This window comes from Octopus bimaculoides, chromosome 10, assembly GCF_046866305.1.
Source record: "Octopus bimaculoides isolate indiv1 chromosome 10, ASM4686630v1, whole genome shotgun sequence".
In the NCBI taxonomy this organism is placed as follows: Eukaryota; Metazoa; Mollusca; class Cephalopoda; order Octopoda; family Octopodidae; genus Octopus; species Octopus bimaculoides.
The window spans coordinates 70,737,268-70,759,783 of record NC_142937.1 but is presented as its reverse complement, the minus strand read 5'-3'; the positions used below and the strand labels follow the sequence as shown (position 1 = coordinate 70,759,783).

General features: G+C 34.1%; 1 long non-coding RNA gene across 1 annotated transcript in view; it reads right to left on the bottom strand.

Moving 5' to 3' along the window:
- Positions 1-561: 561 nt before the first annotated feature.
- LOC128248918 (uncharacterized) overlaps positions 562-22,516 on the bottom strand; it is a 147,549-nt gene continuing 125,594 nt past the window's right edge. Inside the window, exon 2 of the long non-coding RNA XR_008265070.2 lies at positions 562-1,699. This is a non-coding gene — a long non-coding RNA (uncharacterized LOC128248918). The remainder of the gene's footprint in view (positions 1,700-22,516) is intronic.

The following is a 22,516-nucleotide window of genomic DNA, read 5'->3' as shown; positions in this document are numbered from 1 at the left end:
TTTATAAAATAAAATCTTTTATTTATTATAGCAAAACGCTGCACGGAAAAACGACGAAGGAACATACAGAAAACAGGAAAAAATAGACAAAGGATGCGGACACGCTCACCTCTCATCAGTTATCAGCCAATATTCGTCACAATTCACCACCTTCTCGAGAACATTGTTCAATTTTGTAACGTCAACATTGAAAAGTTTTGGGGGCATAAATGAGCGAACATGAAGGAAAGAATAAGCCAAGTACAAAAATGACGGGGGTCTCTAGATTAAACGGCAAATAGGACAAGTTAGAAGGACGAGAAAATATATAAAATGAAAAAGTAATGACAGCAACGAAAAAATATATATTATAATAAACGACTATGAGGCCTGGGCAAGGTGATGACCCGAAAGTAAGCACGGAATATTTAATCTGTTATTTCACAGTCACATACTCACCCCCTTTATATGTTGTCTGTGAGACAATAGAAAGGTCGAGGAGACACCATTGTCGCGTTGTGTCTTTAGGGCATCAGTTGATCTTAATCCGACCCTGATTATCTATACTTAATGTTTGAATGCTTATATTTAATGTTTGTGTGTGTTTGTGTGTGTTTGTGTGTGTGTGTGTGTGTGTGTGTGTGTGTGTGTGTGTGTGTGTGTGTGTGTGTGTGTATACGAGGTGGTATCAAAAAGTTCCCGGACTAGTTATCCATAATAAAAAATAACGTATTTACCTAAATTTTAACATTTCCTTCGAAACAGCCACCTTGCGCAGCAATACACCGGTCCCAGCTTTCACACCACTTTTGGAATCCGGTTTGGAAGTCGTTTTCCGTAATCGAGTTGAAGACCTTCTGCGATTCACTCTTGATCTCGACAAATATACATCTTTTTATTCACTTGTTTCAGCCATTAGATTGCGGCCATGCTGGGACACCACCTTGAAGAATTTTAGGAAAACGAATCGACCCCAGTATTATCCTTCCGGGGTCGATAAATTAAGTACCAGTTGCGTACTGGGGTCGGTATAATCGACTGGTCCCTTCCCCCAAAATTTCGGGCCTTGTGCCTAGAGTAAAAAAGATTATTTCTTCTTTCTCTATGTCTGTTATACAAAATTCATTGCTTGTTTCCTCTACCCGTCCATCTCTATATATTTCTTCCTCCGCCCACTGCTCCTGCCCAACTATTTTCTTTATCTTATCTTCTTTCGTTATTTTCTACATCATACCTTCTTTATTTTGTCCGCTCTTTTGTATGTATGTATGTATGTATGTATGTATATGCCTCTCTCTGCATATATATTCTCCCCCAGTTCGTTTTAATAAATTCCTCAATAATAAATTTTTGTAAGTTCGTCTATTTTTATTCAATAAATAAAAGTGAGTGCCAACATTTTATTCCTTTGATGAGATAATTTCGAAATTAAGGCAACTTTCCAAAAATAAACATTTTCAACTCGTTTCGACATCAATTTATTCCCTTTAATTTGGCAACAGTTAAATTTCTAGTCTTTTCTTTGGCTTTTTATTCCTCAATTTAACACTAGTCCCCAAACAACAACCTTCTTCCAATCATCAGCAGAAGATCGATGCGAGAAATGTTGCAAGCTGCAAACCTACCCATTGACAAAATGTAGACAGAATCTTTCTCCTTAGGATTATATTTAAGCATTTCATCGTCAAAGCCGTGCTCTAGCCTGGTCGTAGTTTAATGACTGAAAAAAATAAAAGGGAAAAGGTAAAATAAAATTCAAACTTTTTAATTTACACCCATTGTTTTAACAATAAATTTCCTTAAATACTGCTTTTTATATTAAACACATAACACAGATTTTGGCACAAAGCCAGCAATTTCTGGGGAGGAGTTACAGCTATTACATCGACTCCAGTGTTCAATTGGTACTTATTTTATCGACCCGTAAAGAATTACAGGTAAAGTCGACCTCGGCGGAATTTGAACCCAGAGCGTGAGACGGATGAAGTGACGCTAAGCATGTTGCCCAGCGTATTAACAATTCTACTAGCTCTCCGCCTTAATAAAACCGGTTATATTTATCATAGTAATGTGTTGTACAGAAAAACGACGTTCTTCCCTATCTCTTGTTTTTCTTTTTGAGACTACGTCTTGAGATTCAATGATGGAAAGTTAAAGAAGTTGCACACACATCATCATCTCTAAATGAAACATCACAATGTGAATTATTTACCCCAGTTTACAACCTTTATTAACCAGCTCCATATTTTTTTGATATGAGGTAAGGCGCTTCACCTTTAATAAAATCGATAGATACATTGGTGAGACCGAAGACACCCAACAGATTTCCTATCCGGGCAGAAACTACCTTATCCAATTACTGTAGTAAAATGAATGGTGCTAAATTAGCTGCTCAACTAATCAAATATCGTGTGCTTGGACTTCGCAAACGTTTCAGGATTTCTTAAGAGTCAGGTGCCAAGTTGATGCGGCCAATGGCGCTTTCTTTGAAGAGTCAACTATGAGGGTACCACAAAGGATTGCCTGGTGGCAAGGATCACTGAGGGATCCACGAGACAATCGATTATTTTGCTTTCAGTGCATTTCTCTTTTGAGCCAGTTTCATAATCTTATATACGAGGCAAGACGTTTCACAATTATGAAGGTTGTCAGAAGTTTCAATATCTTGGATCGTCTTAAAGCTTTAATGTGTAATATCCAATAAAATGAAGGATACTTTACTGGATAATGTGACCCTGTTTTCTACATCCGAAGGAAGGCTCGACAGGAAACGTGAGAAATCTCTTAACAGCAAACAAACATCTAAAATAATAAATAAGTTATTAATTAGACAGAAGGTTTTAAAATAAGACAAGATGACGAGTGAACTTCAGTCAGATCTTTTCTGTTTGGCTACACTTTTTGAAATTTTAAAATTAAGAGAAAACTTTTAAATTTGGTGTATTGGTGTAATATTTCACGCTAAAGGATCTTTTCTGTTTGGCTACACCTGTGGAAATTTTAAAGTTTAATGAAACTTTTAAAATCTATTCATTTGATGTAATTTTCCACGCTGAATCTCAGGGACTAATTCACTTTTTCCAGGAACATTAAAAAAAAAGTTACAGAGGTTTAAAGTTTGATCATTTTTACCCAATCAGAAAACAGGATTTGGAAGTTGTCATTTTGTGCATGGCTGCACGCACGTGTTGTCAACTGGAAACAAATGAAATATGGGCAGGATTCTACTTTAAGCAGGACATATAACACCTCATAACTTTTGTATTTATTGAAATTTTCAGAAAATTTTTGCGAATTTGTATTCTACACAGGGAGGTTCGTATAATTATACACCCCAAACAAAATAATTTGATGCGTGATTTAAGGCCTATTTAGCTATTATTTTTAGGACATCTCAAGACCATCTCATACCTCATGTGCTTTAAGCATTTAATAAGCGAAACTTAACCACGTGGATACGTAGCTTAGTGATAACTTGGCTTGTTACTGTGAAAACAAATACCTATATATATGTCTGTGGGTTTTGATTGGCCAAAATTACCTCAAATTTGCAAACTTTAAAAGTGATTAACTATTCATTTATTGAGTTATGGTGAAAATGAATTTCATGTTAATGATTACGATACAAAACAACACCAATACACTAAATATGAAATCAACTGGAACAAAAATTGAAGACATTAAAAAGTGGCAGCCAAACAGAAAAGATCCACTCTGGATCACTGGGCCTAATTCACTTGTTCCAGAAAAATCTTTGAAAAACGTTTAAAGTTTCATAATTTTTACCCAGTCGGAAAACAGGATTCAGAAGCTGTCATTTTGAGCGTGACTGCATTTGTAAGACGACAAAACATGGCGATCATAGCACGCGCTGTAAGTATTTAATAAGCGAAAGTGACCAAAAAAACGAGTAAACAACACATATTTTGTAGTTGTTTTAAGCATTCGATATGCATTTAATGCGAAAAATAAAAAAAAAAAGAGTAAACACATTTTGTAGTTTTAAGAGCAGAAAAAAAAAAAAAACTGTAAATAGATGAAATATTTCGTAAACACAAGTTTTTCGGTTTTCGTAAACAAACGTGTTTTATACCAACGCTTGGCTAGTTACTATGTAAACAGGTACCTTTATGTCTGTGGCTTTCGACTGGCTAAAATTGTCTCAAATTTTCAAATTTCAAAAGCTATGAACTGTTTATTCATTGATTTATTGCGGAAATGAATTTCATGTCAATAATTACCATGCAAAACTACACCAGTACACCAAATTTGAAATCAGTTGGAAGAAAACTGAAGAAATTGTAAAGTGGTTGTCAAACAGAAAAGATCCCTTCAATAGTCTAGAATTAGCTCACCTCATACTCTGCCATATACATATTCGAAGGACATATTGGGTAATATAGTTCTAGATATACCAAAGCTGCGATGGTCACTGCTTTGATCATGCATTAGCACGAAGAAAAGGCTGGCTTTGGTGAGTGTAAGCTCATGAACAAGAAAAACTACTGGTCTTGTTTTGGACTTAACGCATCTTAACTGTCACATTTAAAGATGTTTCTATTACTAACGAGACTGCATCTGCTATATTCCCTTCACTAAAAACATCCAGCACCCAGCTTGACTGACTGACTGACTGACTGACTACTACTACTACTACTACTACTACTACTACTACTACTACTACTACTAATAATAATAATAATAATAATGATAATAATAATAATAATAATAATAATAATAATGATAATAATAATAATAATAATAATAATGATAATAATAATAATAATAATAATGATAATAATAATAATGATAATAATAATAATAATAATAATAATAATAATAATAATAATAATAATGATAATAATAATAATAATAATAATGATAATAATAATAATAATAATAATAATAATAGTAATAATAATAATAATAATAATAATGATAATAATAATAATAATAATAATAATAATAATAATAATAATAATGATAATAATAATAATAATAATAATAATAATGATAATAATAATAATAATAATAATAATAATAATAATAATGATAATAATAATAATAATAATAATGATAATAATAATAATGATAATAATAATAATAATAGTAATAATAATAATAATAATAATAATGATAATAATAATAATGATAATGATAATAATAATAATAATAATAATAACAACAACAATAATCATAAATAATAATAATATTAATAATAATAGTATTAATAGTAATGATATTAGTAAAAGATATAGTAATAATAATGATGGTAGTGGTGGTGGTGATGGTGCTGCTGCTGCTGCCGCTGCTGATGTTGATGATCAAATAAAAAAAATAAAATAATAGTAAAAATAAAAATAACAACAACAACAACAACAACAACAATAACAAATAATAAGCAAAACTGATATACGAAAAGTGAAAATGCTGCTTAAATGCTTATGAAACCCTTTGACAGTTTATTCTATAGACTTAACGGCGTTGACATTCCGTCACCAGAGGTATCATGTTTCTTCTGAACAGCCGTCTGTGTATCTTTTAGAGCAATCTTTACCCAGCATGTGATCTTGTTTTTATTATAAATAACACGAGCTAACGAGGAGAAGGATGAACTGCTTGTGGTCGTTTGGCTTGCGAGAAATAGTTGTTAAATGCTCTCAAATCCCATCCCAGCCGTCTTAAAAACAGAAAAGGAAAGCACGTATTAGATAATGTAAAGCAAGATATTCATAACAAGATGGAATGGTCCAGAGAGAAATGTCTTTGGCCATATTGCTATTCAAGGAAAACTGGAGTGGGGGAAAGCAACAACAAAAATATACAAACATTATTCACAACATATTTGGTGCTGCGTGTATATGTAGAAGAGATAGAACGAAAGATAGAACAAGAGAAAGAGAGAGTAGCTGAAGCAAGCATGTTCATGTAGTCGACGAGTATATCTATATGTGTGTGTGTGTGTGTGTGTGTGTGCGTGCGTGTGTGTGTGTGTGTGTGTAAGTATGTGTGTGTGTACATGTTTGTATGTATATATCCGAATTTTATAGTATTAACTATCCATCACAGCTGGTCTTACCAATCGGTTTCGCACAAAAAAATACAATTGAGTGTTAGGCAACAACACAATTATATAAATACGCTCATCAGAGGTAGCAGACACGGAAGGGAATATGGCGATTGCTCTCCACTTCCGGAAGTGTATTAGCAGGACCGGTCGGCATCTGCTGTAAAAAGGTGGTGGAATGAAAAGAGGACCAGGGGATTTGCTCGGAGTTATGTCCCTTGGTTAGGTAAGTTGTAGAGCCGGCATCATTGAAGTGGGGAAAGTTTGTATTAACAATGTAGTCAATCTGCCGGATGGAGTGTATGGTGTGTGTAGCAGTGTTATATATTCTTTTACTCTTTTACTCTTTTACTTGTTTCAGTCATTTGACTGCGGCCATGCTGGAGCACCGCCTTTAGTCGAGCAAATCGACCCCAGGACTTATTCTTAGTACTTATTCTATCGGTCTCTTTTGCCGAACCGCTAATTTACGGGGACGTAAACACACCAGCATCGGTTGTCAAGCGATGTTAAGGGGACAAACACAGACACACAAGCATATACACACATATATATATATATATACATATATACGACAGGCTTCTTTCAGTTTCCGTCTACTAAATCCACTCACAAGGCTTTGGTCGGCCCGAGGCTATAGTAGAAGACACTTGCCCAAGGTGCCATGCAGTGGGAGTGAACCCGGAACTATGTGGTCGGTAAGCAAGCTACTTACCACACAGCCACTCCTGGTGAGTTTTGTATATATATATATACATATAAAAGCTTTTCTGGGGGTGTAGGTATATGTGTATACATATTCTTTTATTCATTTCAGCCATGCAGATGCGGTCATGCTGTAGCATCGACATGAATATATATAAATAACAATTTAGCTAGGTGTAAAATTCACTTAAGGAATATTAAATATCCGAAGAATTAACTGGTTCATATTACCTATATCATTAACGGCTGTAATTTATGAGCTGAGTCATTTGTTTGTATAAAATATTTAAATTGAATTGAATTTATAATTGTTCAATTTTTTGTTTTGTTTTCCATTTCTTATATATATATATATATATATATATATATATATATATATATATATCTATCTATCTATCTATCTATCTATCTATCTATCTATCTATCTATCTATCTATCTATCTCTCTCTCTCTCTCTCTCTCTATATATATATATATATATATATATAGAGAGAGAGAGAGAGAGAGAGAGAGAGAAATCACTTAGACAAAGAATAAGGAATTATGTTATTACATGACTTTATTCGCCGTTACATACTTTTCAAATGACTTGAGGTCCTATTTTTTCACTTTACAATACCTTGTATGCATAATCAATTAATTAACCCTTCTCTTTAGATCTTGCGGTTGATTTTCACATTCTCCTACAAACAAATCTGTGGAAATGAGGTTGTAGATAAGGGACATATCAAATTACCTTCTTTGATTTATTATATGCCTTCCAAATTTGTAGGTCAAGATGCCATCGAGTGTAAGAGCATGTTAACCTTTGAGAACATTGCAGCGGGAAATTACTGCTATCTAAAATGTTTGCTGGCCAACCTGTGGAAGTGTTGTATTTTAAAGAAACTGAAAGAGAGGACGGTGTAGGCCCACAAGGTGTATAATAAGTATATGTAAAATTTCTAAGTTAATTATCCGTTTCTCTTGTCCACTGAAGAAATATTAGCTTTACTATAGTTTAAGTAACATCGAATAAAATTAAATAAAATTAAACTGAATTAAGTTAGGCGCCATAGATATTACTTAGGAAAAGAGTATTTGGTTTATTACAAAATAGATAATTTCGTGGTGGAAGAAGGAGAATCCATGATAAGATAACGTAAGCATTAATCAATCTTATTTGTGCCTAGGTAAGTTAATTATATAGGATTTTTGTGTGGAGATTTTAAGATATTTTTTGAATAAATGAGAACAGCTAATAATATCTCATTATGTTTGTTAAGTTGCATTACAATTGAGTATGTCCAACGCATCCACCGAGCACAAATTACAGCTTCGCCCCCTTCCCCCCCCCCTGTGTAAGGAATAACACTACCTGTAATAAACCACGAAATAGAGCAGGTTATATTGCGCCTTATGAAATTTCAGATGAACTTAGCTGACGAAGTGCTGTTTTCTTTTCTTTTGTATTTAAAAGAATGAATGTGACCTGTATGTATCCTGGCGTCGAAATTGGAAGCAGTAAGGCCTATGTAATAATGAACACTTCCAGTTCTAAATACATAACAAAAATATACATACATGCATAATACATACATACATACATACATACATACATACATATATATACATATATACATACATACATGCATACATACATATATATATATATATATATATATATATATATATATATATATATATATATATATATATATTTATATATATATTATATATATATATATATATATTTATATATATATTATGCATATATATGTATATATATATATATGTATATATATATATATATATATATATATATATGCATATATATGTGTGTGTGTGTGTCTGTGTGTATGCACACACATAAAGATGCAGTCTTCTCCGTCTCCTATGTTTGTGTGTATATATATATACTTATATACTTATACATATGTATATATATATATATATATATATATATATATATATATATATATATACATATGTATATATATATATATATATATATATATATATATATATATATATATATATATATATATATATATATATATATATATACGAGGGGAAGTAAAAATTATCCGCATTTTCGCCATAACATCCGCACTTTCGCCAAATCTTTATTATTGTCACACTGCCTTCCGTGCATGCGTTCTTATAGTTGGTACTATTGTGGTCACGTGATCGAAGTTTGAGCCCGATCGTTCTATTTTTCTTTTTGGTTTTTATAAGCATAGCCGCTCCACTAGCAATGTGTACCAAAGAAGAACAAAGAGCAGTGATCAGATTGCTCTGGTCGGAAGGTGTGTCAGGTGCTGAAATTCATCGGAGGCTTTTAGCACAATACGGGGACAGTGCACTACTGCGTAGAAGTATGTATGAGTGGATCGAGAAATTTAAAAGTGGCCGGAGAAAGCGTGACACATGGAGAGGGAGCATGACGCCCGTCAATCTCCACCACTGGCCAGAAGATTCAGCAGGCTCGGGAGATGGTAATGGTAAACCGGTGAGTTATCATCGTTGAGGTAGCCCATTCTCTGCAGATTTGTCATGGTTCTGCCTATCAAATCATCCTCGATGAGCTCGGCTTCCATAAAGTCTGTGTAAGATGGGTGCCAAGAGAACTTACTGTAGAGCACAAGCGAAAACGTTTTGAGGTCAGCCCACGTTTACTAGATCGCTACAACAATGAGGGCGATGAATGTTTGAGCAGAATAGTCACACATACAACGTGGATCCATCATTATGAGGCAAAATCTAAAATACAAAGTATAGAATGGAAACATCCTGACTCACCAGCGACGAACAAATTCAAGACTCATTCCTCCGCGGGAAAGGTGGTGCTAATCCTGTTTTAGGACTCAAAAGGGCCTATATTGGAAGACTACCTTGGAAAAGGGGTGTACGATTAACAGTGCAAGATACTGTGCTTTGCTGGCCAACAAACTGAAGCCAGCAATTCGCATCAAACGCCGAAGCCTATTGTCAAAGAAAGTTTTGTTGTTCTATAACAATGCACGCCCACAGACGACCGCCCACACCGTTGAAGCCATTAACCAATTGGGTTTTAAGGTGCTGGAACACCCTGCCTACGGCCCAGATCTCGCCCCTTCCGACTATCATATCTTTGGACCCATCAAAGATGGTTTACGAGATCATCGATTTCCTACGGATGAAGATGTGAAGGAAACGGTGCATAAATGGTTGCACGCCCAACAGAAAACTTTCTTCTTGGAGGGAATACGCAAGCTTGCTGACCGCTGGACCAAGTGCATCGAAAAGGAATGAGACATATAGAAAGATGATATACTTGTTTATCCTCCGCTTTTGTGTGAATACGTTGAAAAAACAAGAGTGCGTATAATTTTTGATTCACCCTCGTATATATGGCCATATTGTAAGAACACAACAATCATTGTGTATGAATATTATGTTTACTATCTTGAATTCTTTCTTATAGAAGATTACTAGGTTTCCTTGATTTATATCTATCTATCAAATCTATTTTTCTATCTGTCCATCTATCTATCTATCTATCTATCTATCTATCTATCTATCTATCTATCTATCTATCTATCTATCTATTTACTTATCTATATATACACCTATCTCTACAAATATATGTGTGTACCATGTGTAGGAATGATAGTAGGTTGATTAGCGATTTGGTGGAACTTAGACCTTTTGGTATTGTAAGTTAATCAATGAGGTGTCGGTTCAGATAGTGGATCCATATGGGCACAGATTTGGTGAGATTGGGGTTCAGAGACAGGGAATGAGGCGAAGGGAATGTCCAGTACCACGAACTAGACCAGACCATAGGACATAATGTAGCAGGAATTCTGGAAGCTGGGTCGAATGCCATATAGAGTGGCGTGACAATTGAAGAAAAAGTTGAAGGAAATGTATGAAACTGGAACATGGTGGTTTGGTGAAGCCGAGGGTGGAAATGTGTAGCACTAAAACGGCAGCATGCTGGGAAGAAGAAGGAAATGGAGGTATTTTGAGTTGGTGGTGGAAATCCTGTGGAAATGGTGTAAATGGTTTTAGATTAGCCATATTAAGGAGTGAATTACACACGCATGGAATACATTGTATGTAAATATACGTATACATATACAAACATACATAGATGTGTGTGTGCGCGCTCACACACACACATATATACGCATATATAAGTGTATGCATCAATATATTAAAATCGTACATATGCATATATATTTCTAAATAATATATATATATATATATATATATATATATATATATATATATATATATATATATATATATATATATATGTATATATATATATATATGTATATATATATATATATATATATATATATATATAAACATATATATATATATATATATATACATACATGCGTGTGTATGTGCAAGTGTGTATGTGCGTGTGTGTGTGTGTGTGTGTGTGTGTGTGTGTGTGTGTGTACAGGAGTGGTAGATACCTAGGTTGTAAGTACTTTTTGGCAGTGCAATATGCATTTTGCTTAATGTCTTTATGCATCAATAATGATTAAAATATTGTTTACACACACACATACCCACATGTGCGCCTGCGCATGACTGTATATGAGGCTGAGTGTTTGATTTAGTGTAACGTTTGTGTGTGACCATGCGTATCGTATGGCATCAATAACTCTAAAGACACAGTACAGTGACGCTACTAATTGTTAATGGACAAACTCTGTAAGGTAATACGTATTAATTAAATTTTTAGGAAGAAATTATATTTTGTCTAGTAAGTAGTAAAATGTAAACTTCATGGTATACTCATTAGTGTGTGTATGTATATTCTTTTATTGGTGAATGTACACACGCACGCGCGTGCACATACACATACACACATACACTCACATTTGATTTGTGTGTGTATTTATTTTTTCATTGATGTGTATAGATATTCTGTCATTGACGTATACACTTTCAATGAGATGTGTACACTTCTTTCAGTTATATTCATATATATACATATATATATATATATATATATATATATATATATATATATATATATACATACAGATATATGTGTGTGGGTGTGTGTGTATGTTTGTATGTATGTATGTATGTATGTCTTTATCTATCTATCTATCTTTTTTTTTTTTTTCCTTCCTTCCCCCTCCCAAAATGAAAAGCTCTACATTGTATTTGTCCCATCTTCGTTGAGCCCTGTGTGGCTAATAAAAGAAATGTATCTCTCTCTCTCTCTCTCTCTCTCTCTCTCTCTCTCTCTCTCTCTCTCTCTCTCTCTCTCTCTCTGTATATATATATATATATATATATATATATATATATATATATATATATATATATATATATATATATATATATACATATATTACATGGAAAAATGCGAGCTAGAGAAATTATATTCTTAAGATTATAAATGTGGAAAAAATCAGAACAAGTTATTACATCTGGTAAAGTACAGAACAAGAAAATTTTTACTTTAAATATTGCAGGTAAGGATAAAATTTCAAATAAAATATTTAGATTTAGAAAATATTGGCTTTTATTAAAACTAAAAACTTTATTACAAGTTATTACCTCTATTTGTTATTACTTGTTACTTCTATTAAGAATAAAAAATAACTCAATAAAAAATATTTTTGCACTTTAAATAAATTAATTTCTTAATTATTGATTAATAATTAGAAATTTGAAAGTAGGTTATAAAAAATAATAGTAGTATATAATTAGTACAATAAATAGAATAATACAAAAATTACAGTAATATCTACCAATAACAACAAATTCATAGTAAGAATTGTTTGAGTTATTGCCTAAGATATTACCAGGCGTAGGAGTGGCTGTGTGGTAAGTAGCTTGCTTACCAACCACATGGTTCTGGGTTCAGTCCCACTGCGTGGCACCTTGGGCGAGTGTCTTCTACTATAGCCTCGGGCCGACCAAAGCCTTGTGAGTGGATTTGGTAGACGGAAACTGAAAGAAGCCCGTCGTATATATATGCACATATATATATATATATATATATGTGTGTGTGTGTGTGTGTGTGTATGTTTGTGTGTCTGTGTTTGTCCCCCAACATCGTTTGACAACCGATGCTGGTGTGTTTACGTCCCCGTAACCTAGCGGTTCGGCAAAAGAGACCGATAGAATAAGTACTAGGCATCCAAAGAATAAGTGCTGGGGTCGATTTGCTCGACTAAAGGTGGTGCTCCAGCATGGCCGCAGTCAAATGACTGAAACAAGTAAAAGAGTAAAAGAGTAAGTCTTCACATTTTTAGTCTTCACCCAATGCCTGTTTTTATATCTATTTTTTACGTTTCGATTCTATAATCTATTATCATGTGTGTGTAAAGCGGCGAGCTGGCAGGAACGTTAGCATGCCGGGCGAAATGCTTAGCGATATTTCGTCCGTCTTTATGTTATGAGTTCAAATTCCGCCGAGGTCAACTTTGCCTTTCATCCTTTCGGGGTCGATAAATTAAGTACCAGTTGCGTACTGGGGTCAATCTAATCGACTTGCCCCCTCCCCCCAAATTTCGAGCCTTGTGCCTAGAGTAGAAAAGAATATATTAACAAAATAATGGTACCTTTTTAAATTATAATGTTAATTTGTAAACCATATCATTTTTAATATTTAAATTTTATCCTTAGCTGTAATATTTTAAGTAAAAATCTTCCTGTTCTGTACTTTACCAGATGTAATAACTTGTCCTGAACTTTTCCAAGTGTAATAACCTGTCCTGTATTTTTCCAGATTTATAATCTTAAGAATAACATTTCTCTAGCTCACATTTTTCCATGTAATCCATGTTTTTTCCAGGCTATGCTATTATGCTAATTAATAATGTGTCAAATGTGTCAATTAGCGGTGTCGTTGATAATTATTTCCTTACCTCAATGATGCCGGTGACATATATTAAAGGTCCTCTAGAACTATATTCATTAAAAAGTAAAGAACTATATTATCACCCTCAAATCTCAGAAACAAACACTCATAACGTTTTTCTTTTAAAACTTCATTGCATGAGATTGAAACCATGAAATTTCTCGAATTGAGCTCTATCATTTAAGCTGAATTAAAATATAGTTTGCTTTTAAAATAAAAAAAGTTAATTACACTTAAATTCAATTTTTTGCCTCATATATTTTCTCATGATATTTTTCCTCACAACTTTTTTGATATAAATTTTTGTCACAAGGGAACAAAACTTCACGCTTTCTTCTATCATTGAAGCTAAGATAAATATACTTTGCTTTTAAATAAAAAAAAGTCATTTAGATCTAAACTTGATTTGTGGCGTTACTTACTTTCCTATAACGTTGCTACAAATTTCGGTGTAAACTTTTTTCTATTGGACCAAATCTCAATTTCTTTTATGCCAAAATGTAGCTAGGGACCAGTTTTCTTCAAAAATGTTAACAGTTTTTCAATTTGGTTAAGAACTGAATTAGCGACAAACTCTGAAAGATTTTGAGTAAATTGGGGCCTTAAGAATATTATTCAACTACTACCGTAGTTGGATGATGTATGTATGTAAAAAAAAAAAATTTAAAAAATAAATAAATAAATAAATAAATAAAAAATATATATATAAATAAAATATAAAAGATAAAAAATAGTATATATGTAAAATTAAAATTATTCATATATACATATTTACAGACATTCACACATATATACACACCCATACATATATATATATACATATTTACAGACATTTTGTTGGATGGTCGTTGACTGTTCAGGAGTTCATCCGCCCTTTGTATGTATGTATTTAAGGAAAAATGTAAAGACTGAGAAGGTGAATGACAAGGACCTTTTTGTGTGCACAGTCTGTGACAGACCATGTCTGTCCTTGGCTGGCCTCAAATCTCACCTGCGAACCCATGGAGAACAAACCTCATCCAGCTATTCTGATTATATGTCTGTGCACACGTTTGAATGTGGTGTGTGCCAGAGGGTTTGCAAATCCAATGGGGGTCTTAAAAGACATGTTAGGATCTACAATGAGCAGAACTTACTTGCAGGTATTGGTAGTGCAAATCAGAGGTGCAATCTGTGTGGGTGTTTTTTCAAAACACTGTCTGGTTTAAAAAGCCACATCAGACGCCATGAAAGGGCTAAGGTGTAGGTGCAGGAGGTGGTCAAACTCTGTTTAAGGAGTAGACAACCACCATGTATGTATGTATGTATGTATGTATGCATGCATGCATGTATGTATGTTCTTTCATTGAAGTGTGTGCATATTCATTAATTGATCTGTATATATATATATATATATATATGCTTTCTTCAAATTTTGAATGTTTACCGATACGAACATGTAACTTCAGGAGTTGGACAAAATAATGTAAACGCCTAATAGGTAGAAGTCTTTCTCTTTAATACGGAATTGGTCCAACATTGGCATCAAATGCAGGTTTGATGCGATTTGTACAGAATTTATTTGTACATCTGAATAGTTGTTAGGGGAATTTCGAACCATTCATCAAGTAAGATCTGCTTTATCTCTTTCAGCGACAATGGCGGGGGAAGCGGCTTCTCATTTACTGCTTCAAAATGAACCATAAATGTTCAATTATACTGGGATTCGATGATTGTTGGAGGCCTATCCAAGTGGTCTACTTCGAATCAATTTTGAATAACATCAGCTGTGTGAACCGGCACGTTATTATCCTGGAAAACTCTGCTACAATCAGGGATTGCATCATAGAATGGACATGAACAAATAAAAGTCCAAATGAATTCTGTGATATGGCATCTTCAATCATCAAAGAGCCACCTCAATGCTTCACAGAGGGGCCAAACAGTCAGAATCGAAGGCTTTTGGGGGTTGACTCTAGATATAAACACGCCCGAAGCGGGGGAAAATAGTAAATGATGATTCGTCATAGAATATTACATTGAGCCATTGACCTCTTCTGATAGTCTAAACATCATTGTTATGATCATCAACGTTGATGGGAGACAGGAGAGATTTAGTAATTGGTATTCAGCTTTATGGAGTTCACGAGTGCTTTTGGTTGACAAAGGGTTGGCAATGTGATGAGTTAGCTTTGCTGTCACTTTTCGTTTGATGGCCTTTACTGTGAGCTTTGCCTTCCGTCCAGAATTACGTTTGCCAGATCTCGTTTTACCTTAGTTTTGGAATACCAATAAGATTTTGGACTTTCTACTTCTTAAAATGTTTAACGCTTCAGCAGTTTTAGTAAATGAAGCTCAAACCATCTTTACTGCAGCAACTTGTCCTCTTTGGATATCGGATAGGTCACGCATTTTAACTATTTAAATATGAATATTTGCAAAACTCAAAAAGTGAGCTAAACAATGAATTATAAAGTACACATATGAACACATAAATACAGACTAGAAAGTTTTGGACTTATCATATTGCCAATAGAAAAACAACAGTAGTTAAATAAAAAGCTGTCGTTTCATTATTTTGTTGAAACAGTGTATATTCATATAAATATATGTATGTATGTGGATATGTATGTATGTATGTATGTATGTATGTATGTATGTATGTATGTACGCATGTATGTATGTATGTATGTATGTATGCAGGTAGGTAGGTAGGTAGGTAGGTAGGTAGGTAGGTAAGTAGGTAGGTAGGTCGGTAAGTAGGTAGGTAGGTATACATGCATATGAGTGTGTGTGTGTGTGAATATATGTAAGTATATACGTATATAGGTATGTAGGTGTCTATGGATGGATGAATATATATAAATATAATTTGAAGGCACAACCATGTATCGTGGTGTCACACAAGTTCTACCTCTGATTATTTTAAAAGTACAAGTGTCTAGACTTACATTTGTAATTTATAATTTCAGAGATGTCAAGTTTAGTGTGTTAGCTATTATATATATATACATTACACCTATTAGTTTGTAAGTATGATGTGTATATGTTTATATTTATGTGTAAATGTATATGTTTGTGTGTGTGTGTGAAAATATTTTGCATACATACGTTTATATGTAAGTTTGTATATACGTATGTTAAGCATTTAAACCTATTGGAATTCGAACCTAAATACAATTTAGTAAACAATGAGACAAAGTAGATATAACTAAAATCCACAAAATGACGGCTGGTTTATGGTATTTTAAATAAGGAACGATATCCGATGGCGTGATAAGCCTAGGCAATACTTTTGAACAGCTAATGATGATAATGAGATAGATAAATCATATGCATATTTAACTAATATTACTTGGATACTAGGCGGCGAGCTGGCAGAATCATTAGCGTGCTTGATAAAATGCTTAGCAGCATTTCGTCCGTCTTTACGTTCTGGTTTCAAATTCCGCCAGGGTTGACCGATTAATGTATGAATGTATCTTATGTGACCCAGACTGAAAAATTAATGCAACGCGATATGATGCTCAACATCCCACTCATAAAGGACAGTCGCAGGATAGGACGAAACGATCGTCGTACAAAATAAAGAATTTTACCAATTTCATCCTCTGTTAACTTAATCGATTATTGTCTCAACTAACTCTGCGGAATTCCTGAAGTAAATTCAACGAAAATATACCCCAACTGTAGATGACACTAGGTAGCCCAAACTGCCAGTTCTTGGCTTAATACATCAGCACACTAACTGACATATTCTCATTAGTTCAATATATATACACACATGTATAACGTGGCAAGCTGACAGAATCGTTAGCACGCCGGCCAACATACTTAGTGGTTTTTCGTCCATCTTTATGTTCTGTGCTCAAATTCTGTCTAGGCCAACTTTGCCTTTCATTCTTCCGGGGTCAATAAAATAAGTGCGAATTGAACACTGGGATCGATGGAGTCGACTTATTCCCTCGCCTGAAATTGCTGGCCTTGTGCTAAAATTTGAAATCAGTATTGTGTGTGTGTGTGTGTGTGTGTGTGTGTGTGTGTGTGTGTGTGTGTGTGTGTGTGTGTGTGTGTGTGTGCGTGCGTGCGCGCCCGCGCGTCTTTGCTTCTATGTTTGTCACTCTACACCACTTGAAAGCCGGTGACTGACAGAAGAGATTACGAAAAGTCCCCAATAGTGGGGATCAATCAACGAGCCTCTATATCTTCGATTATCCTGATCATGAAAAGCAGCTTCCTCCTCCCAGCTGCCACTTCACGGTTGCGGTTGTCAATTCCATGCGCACGCACAGATGTGACGCATTCATTCGAGTCACGTCTACCACTTTCATCAGCTGTTTAATAGCACATTTATTGGCGGGCAGGACCTCCCACTCTATCTTCAGTATCTCGCTCTAAAAATGGATCCTGATAGAGGTGAGGTGGCAGTGTCATAAAAAATGTTTTTTAAAGAGAAATATCCGTTGTCACAAGTAGCATGTGGTTCATATACTACAAAGGTTGATGGAGAAGCCTTTATTAATTCAGATGTTTTTGTTTTTCATTCATTCAGATCGGTCATTCATCTTTTAAAAAAATTATTTTAATATCTTTCTATTGCTTCGTTTATTTTTTCTTTTGTTTTGTAATACCATTTATATATGTATGTATGTATGTATGAATGTATGTATGTATGTATGTATGTATGTATGTATGTATGTATGTTTGGATATATATATATATATGTGTGTGTATGTATGTATGTATTTATATATGTATGTATGTTTGTATATATATATATATATATATATATATATATATATATATATATATATATATATGTATTTATATATATGTATTTATATATGTATGTATGTTCGTATATTTATATATATATATATATATATATATATACATGTATATATGTTTGTATATATATATATATATATATATATATATATATATATATATATATATATATATATATATGTATGTATGTATATGTATGTATATATGTATGTATGTATATATATATATATATATATATATATATATATATATATATATATATATATTAATTGTATGTATATGTATATACATAAATCCACACACATATTTATAAAATTAGTCGACAAATACTGCGTAATTAACCTAGACACAAGCTAGTTAGTCTGTTCACAAATGTAATTGTGAACAGAGAACTCATGGTTTTTCAAGCATGAAACGAATGAATATAGACTGAATAACAGTATCAAAATAACATAAAACAACAAAAACACGTAATAAAGCTTCATATAAAAATACTAGCAAAAGAGAAAAAAATATATAGGACTATATCATAGAGCAGAATAAAGAGCATTACTAAAATAACAACAACAACAATGATAATATTAATAATAATAATAATAATAATAATAATAATAATAATAATAATAATAATAATAATAATGATAATAATACCATTTATCTTTATTTTTTTATATAGTACGCAGTTGAAACAAAAGGGTAGAGCAGTTATAAATCAAAAATTATAATAAGACAATGCATCATTGCAAATTGTAAGTAAAGCATGTGTTTCTTAGTGAATGGATTTATCTGAATGCGTAGGCGCAGAATATTTTATGATTGGTTAATTTGACAACGTTGATTGACCGGAAGTTGATGGGGGTTAAGTGGTGTGTTAGTTGGCTGGTTGGTTTGTTAATTTTTATTAGAAAAGATTAATTTGTTTGTGGTTGATTTCTTTCTTCATTTTCCAAAAAGGTCGTGTTTAGTTTACATTGTGTGTGTGTGTGTGTGTGTGTGTGTGTGTGCGCGCGTGTGTGTGCGCGCGCGCGCGTTGTATACAATTTTTATTGTCATACGCTTATTTCGTGTTCCTAATGAACGAGGAACAAATTCATGATTAGAATGATGATGATGATGATGATGATGACAATGATACTTTCTTGTAATTATGGCGATCTTTAGAGGACGATGGTGGTGGTGGTGATGATAATGGTGATACTGGTGGTGATGGGGATAATGATCGCAACATTCTTCGTACATAAAAATATTTGGTGGTCGAAGATTAAAAATTCTTTGAATGGAACTAACCATCCATGACTGAAGAACAATACCTCAGGTTGTGTTGAGTTTATTTCGCTCAAGAATTTCGTTATTTGTTACATGCTCTTGTAAATATGTATTTGAGGTATATATATATATATATATATATATATATATACATGCACGCACTTCGCCCCCTCTCCCTTTCTAATTACTGTCAAGAACTGCATTCCCACCAGGTCTCTAAACCTCCCGCCCGTACTTCTAACCATATTTTGTCATCCATTCTCCACCTATATGTTCTTCTCTTCTGATGAAGGACTAACGTCCAAAACGTCAAGACTCTTTCCATTCATTTTAAGCATTAAACTAAAACATTTATAAAAACTTATCTCTCCGGTGTGCGAGGCATCGTCCACAGTAAGTTCTTGTCACAGGGCCGAACAATAGATCAGCAAGCCTACAAAGAGATTCTGCGGCGTTTACTTCGCTATGTACGAGAGATGTAGCAGGACCAATCGTAGCTGCGTCGCCTCAACGATATACCTGCTCACAACTCGCTGAGCATCCGGTAGTTCCTGGCCGAGATAAACATTACCGTGCTGGAACAACCTTCCTATTCACTTGATTTTGCTTTGTGTTTTTTTTCTTTTCCTCAAGCTCAAAGGGATCATCAAGGCGACCGGTTTTGAAGGCGAGAAGGCCGTCCTAAATGAATTCTTTCAGAAGTGCAAAGAAGCGTTTCAGAGAAGGATGGAAAAGCGCATTAGACTTGAGGGGGATTACTTTGAAGAGAAACCATGTAGTTTGCTGTTTGAAATCGAAATAAATTGTTTGTGACACCAGTCCCGTTACTTTCAGACAGACTTATGTTTATTTGTGCAGGGAATCCGGACTAAATTTGACACTTTGCATTAAAAGAAATAAAAACACAATAACCCACCCAAAAATAAAACTATTTAAAAAGATCAAAAGTATCAACTAGATTATGTCTGGAATATAAAATCTGAAAGTACTGAAAGAAGCCAACTTCAGCTTCCACCATGGGCTTAAGAAGGCTCTGGAACCTGGCTCATGAGTCCTTGGGAAGATCTTTGAACACCACCTTGTTCTTGGCCACCAATTCGGCCTTGATGTTGCAGGTAGACCGGTTGGTGTTTTTTTCAACCACACCGCATACATAGCAGACCACGGAATTACAATAAGAAAAATTATGAAGCCAGAAATTGGGGCTGGTGAAGTCGTAGAAATTCTCCCAGTATCACTTCTGACTCAGGCCGGAGGTATGGCAGAGTCGAATCCTGCTTTCACATATATGATCTTCAAGCAGCAACCCTCTCCAGCCAGGGATTGACCAAGGACTCCAACAGCTTCAGATAATCGTCTGAATTGAGCCTAAGGTCATGTTCAAAGATAAGAGGTGGCATGTCGTCAATCTCACTCGTGACACAACCTAGGACCGTCACACTTTGGGAGAACTTGGATTTCGTGATGTCCATTAGAGTGGACTTTAGCTGCTGTTGTTTTCCCCAGTTAGTGGGGTTTCTTGAGCATTTTTTGTTCCAGGATGTGTCGTATGAACTTTGTCACGACACCGCTTGTATCTCCCTTGAATAAGTGCGATTTTGCTACCAGCAAAGATGTGTACCAGAGTGTCCGTTTCTCCACAAAGTCAACACAGCTGGTTCTCTTCCAAACCCGATCTGTGCAATCTTGTTGGTATTAGGAGTGTGTTACACGCCGCCCACAGCGGGCAGGAGAAAGGGAGAGGTTCCAATCTCCACAGGTCTGTCCATGTGACGTTCCCCTAGGGAAGGTCCCATTTAGTCCAGGCTCCAGCTTCACAACTCTTGACCTGTATATATATATATATATATATATATATATATATATATATATATATATATATATATATATATATATATATATATATATATATATATATATGTATATATATATATATATATATATATATATATATATATATATATATATATATATATATATATATATATATATATATATATATATATATATATATATATATATATATATATATATATATATATATATATATATATATATATATATATATATATATGTATATACGTATATATGTATATGTGTGAAGGCGCATGGCTCAGTAGCTAGAGCGTCGGGCTTACGATCATGAGGTTGTGAGTTCGAATCCCGGACCGGGCTGCGTGTTGTGTTCTTGAGCAAGATACTTTATTTCACGTTGCTCCAGTTCACTCAGCTGTAGAAATGAGTTGCGACGTCACAGGTGCCGAGCTGTATCGGCCTTTGCCTTTCCCTTGGATAGCATTGCAGGCGTGGAAAGGGGAGGCTGGTATGCATGGCCAACTGCTGGTCTTCCAGAAACAACCTTGTCCAGACTTGTACCTGGGAGTTGCTGGATAATTTTTGGTTCCTTTAAGGATATGGCAGAACGGAAACTTTTTTAAATCCTAATCTCTATAGAAATTTATTGCTTCAAGAAAATATTGAATTTGAATTACTTTTACGTTTTACGATTATATATAACAACTCGGGCTGTAACTTTTAAGCCCGAGTCAGGCGCATATGAACGATATCGAAAGAACGCCCGCTGCGAATGATATTTTTTGACACAGGGTACCTCTAAGACGACCGCTAGACGCTGAACGAAAATAAATGAACTGCGACCAGGTTCAATAAAAGGAGCTCGAGTGATTGGCTGAAATTACATACTTGAAGGTAGTGTTGGCAGAAATTAAATCAAGAAACAATAAGCAGGTGTATAAGTTTAACGTTCGGGAAGAACGGAGAAGTCTTAGACGTTACGAGCCTACGCTCCAAGACAGAAAGGATTGATAGCAGGAAGGGAAACGGAGAGAGAACGAAAAAAAGGACAG